Raw genomic sequence first — 17,537 nt, forward strand, 5'->3', positions numbered from 1 at the left:
AAAATTAGTAACTGGAAAACTGACTTATTAGAAAAAAATAAGTAATTCTGGCTTTACAAAGCTTATCAAAATACTTATTTAATATAGATTAATGTAGAAATTTAAATGAAATAGTAAAAAGAAATGCCTGAATGAAGAATTTTGCATACTGAAAATCAAAAGAGCAGAAGCATAAAGTAAAACAAAAGTAAAAATAAAACTTTGTTTTTCAGAAAACAATGTAAGTATAAATAGGAAGAGTATTAGTAAAGCTAGATCACATGTAACAAAATTAAAATACCATATAAAAATACAACAAATTAAAAATGCTAAGAATAAAAAACATAACTTTATGAACAATTAAGAAAAATGTAAGTATCTGAGAAACACATGGATGTTAATTTTCATCATGAAAAAAACTAGAGCAAGAACATGTCATTTTTCATTTATGAATTAAAGCTTTTATTTTTTTACACACATATTGAGGATCTATGAAACAGGTGCTCTCTGTGAGATACAGGAAGAACATAAATGGAGCCTTCCTCTCAAAGTGCAGTTATACATTGCACTGAGGCCCCATGGAGTGTAAGCCAGGGTAACACAGCCCACAATCCACTTCAAGCTTGGAATCCCAGAACCACATCTGCCTAGTAATTTATTACCTAGAGAAGACACTTTATAGGTTAACAGAGTCCCTCATGGAAGAACGCAACTTGACAGCACTCAGAATCATTGATATATCTACTTGTCATACATTTAAGGAAATGAATCCAAATATGACACTGGGGAATATGCTCAAAGGTGTTCATTTTAGTGCTAGTTCTTATCAATGTCTAACAACAGAGAATGATTAATTTACAATATCTTCACACAGTGCCTCAATGCATGCAATTAAAATGTTTATAAGAAAACTTTGGCAGCATTTTAAATGGTTAGAATATTAAGTGAAGGAAAGACAAAGTAAAGTTCTATACTCAGAAATAACTTAAAAATAATCTACACAATGGAGTAAAAAAATAGTGGAAGAAAACATCATCACATGGTGTGTGTGTGTGTGTGTGTGTGCGTGCATGTATGCGTGCATGTGTGTGTGTGTGTGTACGCTGCTCCTAGGGCTTGAACTCAGGGCCTGGCTGCTGCTGAGCTTTTGTTTTCTGATGGTTAATTAGAAGGGTCTCAGGGACTTTTCTACCCAGGCTGGCATTAAACCAAGATCCTCAGATCTCAGCCTCTCAAATAGCTAAGATTATAGGTGTGAGCCACTGGCACCTAACTTGTGTATATTACTTTTATAACCAGAAAATATATTTTTAAACTGTTTTATGAGACAAAGCCTGAGACTTGTGTTTCCAATTAACCGTCAAAAGCCAGAAGTATGCCAGGTGCTGGTGACTCATGCCTATAATCCTAGCTATTCAGAGGCCAAGATATGAGGATTGCAGTTCAAAGCCAGCTAAGGCAGGAAAGTTGGTGAGACTTTTATCTCCAATAAATTACTAAAAAAAAGCCAGAAGTGGAGCTGTGGCTTAAGTGGTAGAGTGCTAGCCTTCAGCAAAAAGGAACTCAGAGGCAGTGCCCAGGCCTAGACTTCAAGCCCCAAAACCAGGAAAAAAAAAAAAAAAAGCCAAGCCTGGCACTGGTGGCTGACTACCTGTAATCCTAGCTACTCAGGAGGCCGAGATCTGAGGATTGTGGTTCAAAGCCAGCCTGGGTAGGAAAGTCTGTGAGACTCTTCTCTCCAAAAGACCACCAGAAAACTGGAAGTGGCACTGTGGCTCAAGTGTAAAGCGCTCGCTTTGAGCTGAAGAGCTGAGGACAGTGCCCAGGCCTAGAGTTCAAGCCCCACAACTGACCATAAGAAAAAAGTAGAGCTATATCTCAAGTAGTAGAGTGCTAGACTTGAGAGAAAATAGTAAATAAATAAAAATGCTCAGAGACAGTGCACAGTCCCTGAATTCAAATCCTAGGACTGGTACCAAAAAATCCCCAAACAACAACAACAACAAAAAATTCTTTATTTATTTATTTATTTTTTTTTTGGTCCGGTCATGGGGCCTGAACTCTGGGCCTGGGCGCTGTCCCTCAGCACTTCAGCTCAAGGCTAGCGTTCTACCACTTGAGCCACAGCGCCACTTCTGGCTTTTTTCTTTTTGCTTATGTGGTGCTGAGGAATCGAACCCAGGGCCTCAGGCATGCAAGGCAAGCGCTCTACCACTGAGCCCACCTTCCCAGCCCCAACAACAAAAAACATTTCTATTTAGAATTTTTTATATTTTTAACAACAGTTCAAATAAGATATACAAGTTGGGTGCTGATGGCTCATGCCTATAATCTTATCTACTCAGGAGGCTGAGATCTGAGGACTCTTGTTTAAAACCAGTCCACAGACTCCATCTCCAGTTAACCATTAAATACGGTAGACTGGTAGTGTCAGTCACACACACAAAATCCAAGCAAGAGCACAAGGCCCTGAGTTCAAGCCCATGTACCATCACAGGAAAAAAATATACAAGAATTATATAAGAACTGTAAGAGAGATAATTCACATGCAATAAAATCCATCCCATTTTAAGTATACAACTCAATATTAATATTCACAATGAAACTTTCATTTAACTTTTGTTATGTTTTGTCAGACAGGGTCTCACTCCATTTCCTACGCTGACCTTGAACTACTGAGCACCAATATTTCTCTAGACTTCTTTAGTACTTCTCCTGTTCAGCTGGGACTGCAGGTATGTACTACTACCATACCCAGCTCATTTTACATTTTTTTAAACAAGCCTACACTTAACTATTATCAGAGAAAACAAATGGTATGTATGTACATAAATGGTTTAATGTATTAATGTAAATTCATATACAAATACTTGGAGATGACATTCTTATGCAGGGCAAAGGCTAGGTCAATTGTCCCATAGGCCAGGAACAATAAATCCATGACATGCATACCAGTGGCACTCAGGGTCTCCATCATTCAACTGCCATGGTTCTTAACTTCATCATAAAAGATTCCATATATCAAAAAAAGATAAAGACAATATGACAAGTTTCATCCACTATGAACTTAATAATGCTTTAGAAACATAGACAAAGATTGTGCCCTACACTTTTCCCACCTCAATTCTACAACCTTTCTTCCACAATGATAACCTGTTTGAATCTGGTGCATCTTTTTGTGCAAGTCATAGGACTTTCTCCCTGTGACCTCAAAGCTGTCTTGAAATCCTCCACATCACAATTCCAGGCAATACTTAAGAAATCCAGCATGAAACCTCTTGTTCCTACATGAGATCCAGTGTAGTGTTTTCGACTGAGAAAAGTAGAAGAAAGCTAAGTAGGTATTATTAGTAGGTTAGTAGGTAACTTTGAAACAGTACTACTCAGAAGGCAATCAAGGTTCAAAAAAATACAACAAAAGACAAAATATATATAGTAGAATTCACAAAAAGTGAATCCACTGGAGCAGGGAGAAAATCTAGAAACTTCCAAGATGCAAGTAATCTTAACTCTATAAAGTATAATTCAAAGGCTCCTTACTAGAATGAAAAAGGCTGTTTGCATATATATTACTGCATTTTTTCTTTCTGTTCAAATCTGCTCGAAGAATAGAAAGCAAACGGGAGGTGACAACAACCCCAAGAGGGTCATATCAAAGTTCTTTGCAAGAACCAAACATAATGGAATGTGATACAGGCTACCACTGGGAGATCTTTGAAAGGGTGAGTGGTGATGTTTACACCAGAGGGAAGTACTTGGTGCTTTCAAGCTAGTGAGTGTGGAGCCTGCTCCCTCATTTGGAGCCCAATTCCGGTGATCTAGGCAAGGAAAAGCTTAGGTCAAATCCATGTGAGACTGTTCCACTCAGACCCAGCAAGAAAAGCAGGAGGCTCAGCAGTCTTAGTAGTCTAGGCACTAGTAGTTTAGGGTCAGGGGAAGTCTGGGATTTTCATGAAGTGTTTTTTTCATGGTAGGTAGAAAAGGAGCAGAACCTGAGGTTCTCTTATGCTACCAGACATCTGTGATCCATTCAATGAGCAGCTAATGCAGTTTCTAAATCACAGGAGCCATTCTAAGTGCTTTATAAATGGTGATTCATTCAACATTCAGCATTCAACATTCATTCAACATTCATTCAGTTCTTATTGAATCTACCTCATTGTTCTTATTGAATCTACCTTAAAGATGAGGATAGTGAGACACAGAGTTTAAGTAGTCTGCCCAAGGTTGGGTACCTACTCTCCACAAGATAGCAGGAATAGTGTCTAATGATACAAATCTGATTAACTTCAGTTTGATGTCCTACCCATGAAGTCCTAGTATCATCCCCAAAATCAAAAGATCTGCCCCTGTACAGCACCCCATTCTATGCACTAAGTTCATCTTCCCTCATTAGTAATATGCTTGTGATGCAGAAAAACCACAGTCTCTATGATCCTTCAAGACATCAGTGTGTTTCATTTGCTCTGCCTTTCACATGGTTAAATATCACTTCTTAAATCAGTTCTAGCAGTTCCAACAATTTAAATTTCCTGAGTGATTTCTATGTATGAGACCACTGAGCTTAATTTTCTATGTATTACATCTCATTGACAGCTCCCAGTTCAGTTTTTAATTAAATTCTGTTAAAGTTTCCATTAAGCCACCCATAAACAGAAAGCTATTAACCACTATACATCACGTTTGACTCTCAAAAAATTAAAGTGTAGGTACTATCAACCTACAGTGTACAATAGAAGGAAACTAGTTTCAAGACAGTAGCAGATCAATCTCAACTGACTCTTCAATGGTTTTTGGTGCATGCCTCTATTTCCAGCTATTGGGGAGATATGTATACACAGGATGGTGGATGAATAGGCTGACTCTGGGCAAACGCAAGACTCCAACTGAAACAAACTAAAGCAAAGGGTTGGAGGCATCCCCAATACTGACAAATAAAAAAAATTAACTCTCTTAAGGAGAACAAGGCCCAGGTTTTCCCCTCTAATCTAGTTCTTCCCATATACAGACCTGAGCCCAGGGTCATGCTTGGAGGCTGACTTCTCAACAGTATATAAGTCAAGCCAATGGGAATTAAAAATCAAGAAATCTAGACACTCAATAGGTCCACAGAATACAGCCACCGACTGTAAATAATTCCTGGGTAATGTTTAAAATGGTTTCAAATGGTTTCTATATGCAACTACTATAAATAGCTACTATTTCTAATATCTGTAGTATTTCCACATGCTGACTTTAACACATGAGTGTTCAAGAATGTATTTCAAGACCACTACTAGAAACCTGTGCACACAGATAACACTGAATTATATATATGTATATATTATATACAATATATTTATATATCACATGATACATATCTATGATAAAGTTTTAACATATAAATTAGACAGATTAAGAGGTTAACAATAACAAATAATAAAATTAAACAATTATAATAATATACTATAATGAAATTGCCAAAATCACTACTCTTGTGCTTTGTGGTCATTATTAACTAAGATAATGGTTATCTGAACACAAAAACCATGTACTAGGACAGTGGGTCTTATAACAAAAATGGTTACTGGGTAACTAACATAGTGGATTCAAAAGGATAATTTGAGGCCTGGTTGAGGTGGAATTAAGAGTTCCTCATACTACTCGGAATGACATGCACTTTTAAACTTATAAATTGTTTCCTTCTGAAATTTTCCATTTACTATTTCAGTTCTTAGATGGACATAAGTAACTCAATACGTAGAAAGTGAAACCCTGGATAAGAAGGAAATACTATAACATATCTGGCAGATTTCTCCTCGCTTACATTTCCAAAATGACAGTCATTTCCAAAATGACAGTTAAAAATTGATTTTTAAAAATCAAATGCACTGTAAGTTCAATTCCCAGGAAAACAAATATTAAATATTATTTAAAAACTAAGCCTTATGTCACAGTACTCAGGATTGGAAAAAAAATGTAGTAAGAAAGGCACTCTTACTGTTGGGGAACCAAATTTGTAAACCCTTTCTCTGAAGTCACTTGTAACTGCTATGGTTTGAATGTGCCTGTTACCAAACAGTATTGAGAGATAGGACCTCTAAGAAGTAATTAAATCATGAGAACTGTGCCACGGATGATATAGCAAGAAGGCTGTTACCTGATACAGGTTCCCAGATCTTATACCTCCAAAATGATAAGAAATAAATTTCTGTTCTTTATAAATTACTAGGTCTCAGATATTCTGTTCTAACAGTACAAGACAGATTAAAACAATAGTTAAAGCATTAAAATCCCTGTCCAATACTCAGTAATTCAATTTCCAAAAGTGTATCCTAAGGAAAGTCTTACATTAATAACGTCATTACTCAATACAAAACTAAAAGCCACTCACGATATTAGACTGGCAGAATTTCTCGTGATTTATACACAAGACTGAATAATGTTGTAAAAGATATTGAATGATATAAGAAAATACAAAAATTGAAAGTTAAAGAGCAAAACTAAATATTCAATGTGATTTTAGTTTTGTATGTACAAAAACTACTGGGAAGAAACCAGGCATTATGCCTAGGATTATCCTAGCTACTCAGGAGGGAGAGGCAGGAAGATCTTGAGTATGGGGTCATCTCAGGCAAAGGCAAGTGGTTACAAGACTCTGTCTCAAAAACAAAAAAAGGGGGAGGGGGGGAGGATGGGAAGGGATGGGAAGGGGAAACAAAGGAGGAGGCTACAATGCTTGATAAGAAATGTACTCGTTATCTTGTCCATGTAATTGTAACTCCTCTGTAAGGTATTTTCACAATAAAAATAAAAAAAGGTGAAACAGAAAGCCTGTAGGTAAAGAGCTCTTGTTTAATGTGGATAAGGCCCCAGGTTTAATGGTTGGGGGAGAGTGTTGGACTTGGAAGAAATATAACAAATAGCTAATATAGGTTATTTTAGGGTGTTTAAATTTTTTCTTTTAATTGATATATATTTCAAAAGTTTAATTATCATATTTTAATTTTTAAACATGAGAATATTTTATAAAACAAAATTACATGATTTGATTTATGTCTGTTTTACCATGATTCTCTAACATGAATGTATGAATTGGTAAGGGGTAGAAGGGGTGAAAGTTTTGTACATAGATAAGTACAAAAAACATGAGGCCTGTCTATGGTTACGTAGCATTTAAAACAGATACTTCAAAATTTAGTCCCCTAGATTTCTCTTTTAAGGAAACTTACAAACTGACAATCTGGGCTGGGCTTGTAGCTTAAGGGTAGGATTGTCTGCATAGTATGTGAGAGCCCCTAAATTTGATCCTCAAGATTAATAAATAAAAATGATTAAATATTGCTCGTTACAAAGAACTTTTTTTACTGCCACCTAGTGGTATACAGTCAAAACAAAATCTCTAAAGACCAAGTTTTTGGTTCTTTTTTTTCTTTCATTTTATTTTATTGAAAATGTGATGTACAGAGGGATTACAGTTACATAAGTAAGGTAATGAGTACATTTCTTGTCAAATACTGTTACCCCCTCCCTCATTTTCTGCCACGTTCTGTCTCCTGATTCACTTCCCCCAAGCTGCAAAGTTTATTTCCAATATAGTGTCTTGTAAGTATTGCTGTTGCATTGGTTCACCGTTTGTTCTTTCTCTCACCATTTTGTTATTCCCCTTCCCTTCCCCAAATCAGATAAACGTGTGTGTGTGTGTGTGTATGTGTGAGAGAGAGAGAGAAAGAGAGAGAGAGAGAAAGAGAGAGAGAGAGAGAGGCAGGTTACCAAAATAAAAAACAGTAACAACAGGTGATAAACCAAAGAAAAGGAGAAAAGAAATAACTTCTCACCATCTTTTTTTAAGTCTCGTATTTCCATATCTTGGAGTTCATTTTGATCAGCACTGTTTTTATATGGTCATGAATACATAGCTATTGAGCTATTGTGATCCTCTGCTAGGACTATCTTAGACATATACTAATTATTATAAATGAGGGAAACCATGTAAATTATGTTTCTTTGGGTCTAGTTTACTTCACTTAATAGGATTTTTTCCAAGTCTTTCCATTTTCCTTATGAATGGAGCGAAATCATTCTTTCTGATGGAAGCATAAAATTCCATTGTGTATATATGCCACATTTTCATCTACTGAGGGGCATCTCGGTTGGTATCTTAACTGTGGTAAATAATAATGCAATGAACATAGTTGTACTGGTAGCTTTAGTGTTATCTTGTTTGTGTTCTTCTGGGTAAATGTCCAGGAGTGGGATTGCTGGATCACAGGGTAGTTCTATGTTTAGTCTTTTGAGGAACCTCCATACTGCTTTCAGGAGTGGTTGAACAAGTTTACATTCCCATCAACAGTAAAGTAGCATTCCCTTTTGCCACATCCCCGCCAGCATCAACTATTGTTTCCTTGATAATGGCCATTCTAACTGGAGTAAGGTGGAATCTCAATGTGGTTTTGATTTGCATTTCTTTTATGGCTAGAGATGTTGAATATTCTTAATGTGTCTATTGGTTATTCTTATTTCCTCTCCATAGAAGTCTCTTTTTAATTCTTTAGCCCACTTATTAATGGGGTGGTTGTTTCTTTGAGGATTTGTTATGGGGAGGTTAATTTTTTGAGCTCTAGGTATATTTTTGATATGGGGCTCTTGTCTGTTGTATAGCTAGTAAAGATCTTCTCCCAATCTGTGGACTTTTTATTTATCTTGTTAGTGATGTCTTTTGCCATGCAGAAGTTTAATACAATCCCATTTATCCAGTCTTTCTTTGATTTGTTGTGTTTTTGGAACTTTATTTAGGAAGTTTCACCCTGTGCCAAGGAACCCTAGTGTATCCCCTATCCCTTCCTGTAATACTTTTATGGCATGTGCTCTTACCTTGAAATCTCTGATTTCAGTTGATTCTGGTGCAGGGTGATATAAAAGGATCATTCAGTTTTCTACATGTACATAGCCAATTCTGCCTGCACCATTTGTTGAGGCTCCCTTTCTTCCATCTAATGATTTGGCTCTTAAAGAAAGATTCCTACTCATGTAAGAATACATTCTTCTTAAAATATTGGCAAAGAAATCTTCTCCAATTTATTCACTTTATTAATGAGGAATTGGGTGTAAACCAGCATCAACAAAAGCAATGTAGACATAAATAAACATGTTCTGACAGTTTGGGTTTTTTTGTTTTTTTTTTGTTGTTGGTGGTGGTGGGGTCAGAACTTTAGGCTTGGGCGCTGTCCCACAGCTCTTCAGCTCAAGGCTAGCATTCTACCACTTGAGCCACAGTGCCACTTCTAGCTTTTTCTGCTTATGTGGTGGTGAGGAATTGAACCCAGGTCCTCATGTATGCAAGGCAAGCACCCCACCACTAAGCTACCTTCCCAGCCCCATGTTCTGATATATTTTTTTAAGTATCAATATACTGTCCTGACTTGTAATCTAAAATATTTCAAAGGTAAGGGGGTGTAGAAACTAATGTGGCTATATACAAAATAATTTCAAGTCCAATGTTGACTCCTGTAGGAATTTTAGAAATGAAATGACTCTGCTTATTCTTGAAAAGCCATTGAGAATACTCATATTATGAAGGTGAACTTTCTAAGTCAAGTTTTAACTAAATCAGGGGAAACTCACTGCCCTTGTTTTTCAGGTATTCTTGTTTCTAACCTTACTCTGTTTGCTCTATCTTGTGACAGGAGGGGTAGGAAAATTGGACCAAAGAGGCCATGGTTTGGCACATGGTCAGGGTGTGGAAGATGAGCTGTGTTTTTTATTCGGGCAAAGGACTAGGAGAGCCAAACTGTGGTCAATATTCTTGAACTGAGACAGAACACATATTTTATGCTTCTCCAAAAATTTTTTTCATCTGATCACTAAGGTCTTAGAATTTCTACCACTTTGCTATGTATAATACAAGTCTTTAAACATTATATGTGTATGTGTATATACACTATTTGTAAACCAGATTCATTTTGTCAACAAACACACTGTATTCAAGCCACTCTCCTGGAACTCCTGGGATGAGCAGCCCCTATGGAGATGGAAACAGACCTAATACAAATACCAAGATATAAAGTGCTATTATGAGGGGTAAGAAAGTAACTGTGGGAACAGAAGAAAAAGGATGAGTTCCAATTGGCAGTTTTCAGAGTACTCCCACAGTGATGACCTGTGAGCAGCTAGAGAAGTAGGAAAAGTGCATGATGTGGAAGGGAGCAAAGAGGTGGAAACGGGGCCAACAGGGAAATGTTCCTGTCATCCTGACAGCTCCTAACTTTCACACAGTTCCTAAGCACAGGCTGCCTCCCACATGAGTACAGCCCATCTGGTCACACTTCCTTCTAGCCACTGACTAGATCCTTGTGATCAAGTGAAGTCAGACTCCCCTCTGGTTGTTAAAACTACCCAGTCCATTCCCACTCCTTAGCATTTCTTTCTTCTGAGGAACCTTCCAGTCCATCTCTAGCTCCAAGTTGTTCTTTTCTTTCAAAACCATCTTTAAGATTCCTGTTCTAGTTTCCATCTTAATCTGATCTGTCCTCCTGAAATCTTCATGGTCTATAATTTATTCTTTTTTCAGGAAGCTTGGCAATGTTGTTAAAAGCATGCTTTCTTCATTCCACTCAGTAGCCAACGGGATCTAGAAGAGGCAGCCGCATTATTCTTATTTCTTAGGGCAACTATGAACTAGACTCACACATTTTACGTAATAGTTATTCAATAAACTCCAGCTGAATCCAAATGCATAGTCTTTTAAACTACTAAACAAGGTACATACTGAAAGTTTCCTTTGTGATCTCCTTAAAGGAAAGCATAAGGAATTTTATTTGCCATAATTTCTTTCCTAAATTTCAGGTTATAAAGGGGCTACAAAATATTGAAGAAAAAAATGACATTTGTTATCACTTTTACTTGAAACACCCTGACTCAACCTGGTAATACTGAATAAAACCTGAACATGGATGTAGACATAATTTCACTGAAAATATGGTGCTTTGCAGCTTCCTAGCTTATGGTAACTATAAGCAGTCTGAAAACGTTCACAAGCAGGACTTGCAGTAGTAAACATCTCTGTGCTTTTAAAAGGAGCCTGGACTCAAGTGGTAGAGCATGAGCCTTGAGCTGAATTGTTCACGGACAGCTCCCAGGCCTAGAGCTCAAGCCCCACGACTGACAAAAAAGAGAGAGAGAGAGAGAGATTTTTCATGCGATTATTTCTAACATATTTATAAGATTATGTCTTTGTTGCCATGTATGTCCCTCCCCCATGGTACAACCCCTGCTTTCACTATATATGATGAGGGGAAGGGAAAAAACAAATTGTTAAAACAGGGATACAGGAGGACCCATTGCAACAATGAGATGTACATGTCGTTATGTCGAAAAACGAACTTTACAACTTTGGTGGGGGGGAGGGGGGAGGGGAGGATACGAAGGGACGGGAAGAGGAAACAAAGCAGGAGGCTACAATGCTTGATAAGAAATGTGCTCATTATCTTACCCACGTAATTGTAACCCCTCTGTACAGTATTTTCACAATAAAAATGTATTTTAAAAAAAGGAGCCTGGAAAAGTCCAAAGCAGTCTCAGCAGCATTCAAATACAAGCTATTATGCAGAGGCATACAGTTTTTCTTTCCAGAAAATCTGATTAGTAAAACCAAGGTTTTCTTAGCTAAATGCAATTTATTTCATTATTTTATCCCTCTTCTTGAGGTTATTTCACTATGTGTTTAACTGTCTTTTCTCAAGCCTTTAACAGAGGTATCTGGTCCAGAAATGGGTCAAGAAATGCTACCATTTTGAATACTTGGCAGTTCTTTTACCATATAAAATATCTGTGCCCAAACGCTGAATTAGTCACTTCCTTTTTTATGTTCCCACGTCGTTTTATGTAAACATCTAGTAAAACATTTATGTTTTTATACTGGAATTGTTTGCTTACTTAACCAATATTAAAATTCCTAAATTAATTAAGTCACCTGCAAGTGATTTTCCAAACTGAGTGTCATACTGTCTTATTTTCTTAATAATACAATCTTAAATTATCACTTCCCCTTGCTAACAAAGAGGACCTAGAAAATATACCAATACATAACTGTCACTAAATTTATTTTAAGGAAAATAAATTGCCCCCTAGAGAGTTAAGTAGACCTGCAATGCTCTGCATAGCACTGCATGACAAATAAGCTAAGTGTTGCAAAACCTTAAATGAAGACCCATACGTAATTTTAGCGAGAAGAACTGAATGTCACAAAGATGTCCATTCTCTAACAAACATCCAATGCAGGATCAATGACAATCTTAAATAGGATTTTTAGAAGAACTTCACAGGTTTTGCTAAAATTTACACAAAACTTTTTCTTACTATGTACTGCACTCACTTAAGGGGCTAATAAGCATAGTATGTCTCAGAAAAAGTAGAAAATTACAGAAATAAAAAGGCAGCATGATTCCATTTATATAAGTTCAAAAACAGGCACACTAAACAAGCTGTTGTCTATGCCTACAAGCACACGTGGAAGAACAACAATCCTTGACATTACTTCGACATAAGATTCTAAGATACAACAGAGAATGAAGTGAAGATATTGCCAATCTTCATAGTTACTTTGTCCTGTAAGTCTATAGCATCCATAATACTGAGATTTCTCAGAAAGAAGCTCATTAGTAGTAATCTGACAAACTCTTCTAAAATCTGAAATCTTTAACATCTGAAAACATTAAGAACAATATTTTCAAATTATGAGATAAAAACAATCATTGCTGCTGACAGAACTATAAAAAAAATTCAAACTATTTGAAAAGTTTTTCTGAATTCTGTTAAGTTAAAAAAATATTTCAGTATCCGTAGCATTTTAGGAGATTCCTGAATTAAGAATAAAGGTATTTCAAATGTACTTAGTACATATGATATCATATAATCTATAATCCAAGTAAAAAAGAAAATTAAATTCTAACTTAAAGGTATAATTTATTTTTAGTCTATTCTTTCTGAATATCATTATATATAAATTATTTTTAAAATCATTTCAAGAAAAAAGACATTATTTTCATTACAAATATCTGTGATAATATACTACTTAGCAAAGAAGTAAGTGGTTGGATTCTTTAGGAATGAAGATAGACTAAGCTTCCTTTAGTCTGAATAAATTCACCCAAACAAGGCCACAGATAGCTAACAATAACCAACTATCATACCTAGAACCCAATAACTTGCTTCCAACAGTTAATGGTCTTGTGTTTTAGTCTTACTATAGAATAATCTATTCAACTAAATAGATCTGCAAATACCACAGTTCCTTTTATTTCAATCTGGTATTTAAACTTTTAAATTATTTCTAGTTTTATAGAATCTACATCTTAAGAATAAGAGGGACAATTCCAACTACAGAGAAACAACATAAAACATGGCTGAGAAATACTTTTCCTTATAGTAAGAGAGATTCAATACATAGTTATTAATGATTTTGCATTTCTATAAACCAAACTCAGAGATGCATAAAAGTATTTCAAATATGACTTCAGAACAAGGAAGAAGCCAGAGAAGAATTGGTTTTTCCTCAGAAACTGAAATCTTAACACTTTTAAAATGTAGGTATTATTGAAAAGGCTAGTGTTATTGATCAAGCTCCTTAAGTAGGATACTGAAATGTCATTAAAGTGAGTATGCTGAAGACAATCAGATTCTTACCATTTTGACACTGATTTTGGCCTGTTGCGGGGGGGGGGGGGGAGGGAGGGTATGTGTGGAGGGGTTAGTACACTGCTGCTCTGTGACTCCTAGATACCCACCCTTCTACATGGTAACAGCCAAAAATATCTCGACTTTACCAAGTCACTTTAAGAGTAAAACTGCCTCTGCTTAGAGGCTCTGGTTTAAAACTATATCCACATTTAAGAATTCGTTTGAATTATAGGTTTGAATATTCTTCTTACCTTTGGTATAAAGATAAATAGCAGGGGCTAGGAAGGTGGCTCAGTGATAGAGCGCTTGCCTTGCAATGCATGAGGCCCTAGGTTCGATTCCTCAGCACCACATAAGCAAAAAGAAAAAAGCTGGAAGTGGCACTGTGGCTCAAGTGGTAGAGCGCTAGCCTTGAGCTGAAGAGCTGAGGGACAGTGCCCAGGTCCAGAGTTCAGGCCCCACAACCGGACCCAAAAAAAAATAAGATAAATAGCAATATACAGGGAGATTTGTGAGGCTGATACAGAAATAACCATAGGAGTTATTATATAAAGAGACCAAGTCACAGAATAGCATCATAATTTCACTCAGGTGAAAACAAACATAAATAAATAACTTCCACATATTAAGACAAAAATCAGAAAGATTACTAAACCCATTGAATTTAGTAATTGCTTCTGTAGTGGCATATAAGTGACTCTGGAGGTAGGTTCTGATATCCTTGGGTTATTATAAGACTTTTTAATGCATTTTATGGATAATTTTTAAAATTGAAGGCACTAGGCATGGTGGAACAAAAAAATATAATCCTGACACTTGGAAGGCTGAGGCTTGAAGATTGAGAGTTTGAGGGTCAATCTGGACTATGCAGCAAGACCCTGTCTACATATGCATACATACATACATACATATAATAGTAGTAGTAACAATAGAAATAGTAAAAATAAAGAAAAGGACTGAAAGAAAGGTCATGGAACTAGAAAATGTATCTTACCTAACAACCTTGAATTTTTTACTTTTATTTTCTTTTTTGGCAGTACTTTGGTTGGAACTCAGGGCCTGGCATTTTGCTAAGCATTAATGTTTATGGCTGAGCCACATTTCTAGCCCTAGGTTTTGCTCATTTTGACATAGGGCTGGCTTCCTGCCTGGGTGCCATTCACTGATGAGAGGTTTCTTATAAGCTAACCTGTATGTGCCACTGCATCCAGTCTTCATCAAGAAGGGGGGTCTCGCGGACTTTTTTTCTGCCCAAACTGGCCTCATAACTCATACCACAATCCCAACATTCTCATCTTCTCAAGTAGCTAGGATGACAGGTGTGAGTCATCAGTGCCCAGCTTGAAACAGCTTTCTTTTTAAAGTGCCAGGCCTTCCACAGTTTTCATTTCTATGAAATACAGAAGATATAATGGCTTTCATAAAGTGGTTACAAAATTAATAGGACCCAAGCATGAAAAGGTAGAAGCAAAGTTTTAGGGCTCACCACACACCCCACTCATCAGCAGCTGCTGAGGTGAAGCCTCAGTTTGGATGAGGATAGCTGTAATCTGACAGTCAGATAAGCCCTGTTCTATGCTGCTGCCTTCTTACTGTCACAGTCAAATCCATCTCCTGCTGTCTTCCATCAATGCAAAGGCTTGTTCTTTCATACTCTTATCTGACATAGTTGGCATTATTGTGTTTTTCACAACCAAATACTATCAGAGGGATCTAAGAGTGTAAGTATGACAGTTGACTCACCTAGGCCAGTGTTTCTCATGGTATGATAAGTAGATATCTCAATCTGACTCTCCATACCATGCAGAATACCTTGGTCCTACTCCAGACCACAAAATTAAAACTCTGGGGTCATCCTAGAATCAGTTTCTCTGACAGGACAACTGACTGCCCCATGGCACTCCAAGTCTGAGAACCACCACCCTTCTGCCAGATCCCAAAAACCTAGAGAAGACAACAGAGGACACTTGCTATATTATCCTACAACCTCTTTATCTTGGCTGGAGCCATCTTCCACTGTTCCAAACAAAACCTTCACCAGGGGTCAGATAAGCCATAGACCCTGTGTGTAGCAGAGTTACTTGAGAAACTGAGTTATACACTTATGATGCTGACACCCCAAGTCTTGGAATTGGGCTCACTTGGTTCCACTAGTAACTATGACACTCAGTGAAAAGAAAAAAAATCCCTGTCACCAACCTTCAGTTTCTTTTTCTATGAAATGGGCTAACACCTATCAAGATTACAAAGACAGAAAGAAACAATGTATATTATTCACACACCAAGAGATGGAGTTCATACTTGGTGCTAAAAAAATGTTTCTTTGGATCAGTACTAGGGCTGATCCAGTTTCTCTGACATAGGCCACAAGTCTAGAAGCTGCCCTCATTAGGAGCATACACAAAGAAGCCTTTCATGCATTCTGTTCATAACTCTGCAGCCTACACTGTTTAAGTGCCTTCCATTTTTCCAGATTAGAGATCTTGTCTCTACCTTCTCCTCCCTAGGGTCCTTCATTCTTCATTCCCACATCCCTAGAAAGGCAGAGTCAACCACTATGGTTATGGCTTCAGGATGCACACAGCTGGTGATTTTTTAATGTAACTTTTTCCTTGGCTCTTGTCACTGGCTCCTATCACTACTTCACAGCCCAGCACCATCATTACCTTTGGGGAAAAGACAAAACTCTGGGAAGCTCATCAGGCCTGGCACCTTTGCTGTATGATCTCATGAGAGGTCAGAGGTTCCTACAGGGCAAACACCCTTGTGTGGCAAAAGGCAAAGATTCTTTTCTCTTGTATTTATTTCTCTTTATCTATACTTTCAATCTTCATGACCAATAAACCTGATACACCTAACAATGATGGTTCATGGCAGTCTAAAATTTAAAATTGAGTTTATTTTCCCTATAGTTCATAATTTTGTTTCCTATTTTTACTTCCTAAAGTTTCACGTTCTCTTGGGGTTTTATGTCCTTTCCCTGACTGACTCATGGACTCCTGCCACTTATTCTGAGGCCTAATCCATCCTAATGGTTTTCTCATCTCACTCTTAAGTTCCCAAAGAAACAGAATGATATGTCCCTATAATTAAAAAAGTAATACTACAAATAAAAAGTTATTAATGATATATTTATATTAAGTAATGACCAAAAAACATTTCTTTTAATTTAAAAGTTGGTCTATGTAGGTTTTTCCCCTAATAACACAACATTTTTTTCTGGTATGCTATTCAAATTCTCAATATACCAAATGCTCTAACGTAAAAGACAGAACAAACCTATTCCCATCCCCCCTTTTTTTTTTGCAATTTTATATACAAGGCCAAAACTAATTATTGCAGACAAGTTTTTGTAACTTTTTCTTCAAAATCTTGCCCTCAATGGCTTTTTAAAAAATTTGTATGTCCCACTGTAGTTTAAATGAAATGATCTACAATAAAAAGTTAACTGCCTCTGTATAGCATCTTTACAATAAAATAAAATAAAAAAACTTGACTGGCCTGGTATTTTTTAGAGCCCTCTTTACTATGAAATAAACACTCAGAAATCTGGAGAATTGCAGTGATTAAGTGTGTAAGTGAGAAGGAAGGCTGCTCATTCACAGAACCTTCTAACACCCACTGTTTACATAGCCTATTCCGTGAGCAGGATGCTGACATAACACAATTCACAGAATTTCCAAACACAGATCCAATCATAACAAAGTCTGCCGTTTTTACTTCTGCTTACAGAACCTCTTGCTTGCTCACTCATTAGTTCCAGGGGTGGGGAGGGGGGAATAGCATTGGTTTTCCAAAAACCAAAATCAAAAGGCTTTTGAAAATAAGCCTGGACAAAGTATCAGTGTGAATGGTTCAAATCATGTTGTTAAAACCTATTTTAAGACTGTAAAGAAAAGACA

General features: G+C 36.8%; 1 protein-coding gene across 1 annotated transcript in view; it reads right to left on the bottom strand.

Annotated features, from left to right (window-relative positions):
- Fancc (Fanconi anemia, complementation group C) overlaps positions 1-17,537 on the bottom strand; it is a 192,152-nt gene that overhangs the window by 69,134 nt on the left and 105,481 nt on the right. The window lies entirely within an intron of this gene.

Source organism: Dipodomys ordii, unplaced genomic scaffold, assembly GCF_000151885.1.
Source record: "Dipodomys ordii isolate 6190 unplaced genomic scaffold, Dord_2.0 Scaffold201, whole genome shotgun sequence".
Classification (NCBI taxonomy): domain Eukaryota; kingdom Metazoa; phylum Chordata; class Mammalia; order Rodentia; family Heteromyidae; genus Dipodomys; species Dipodomys ordii.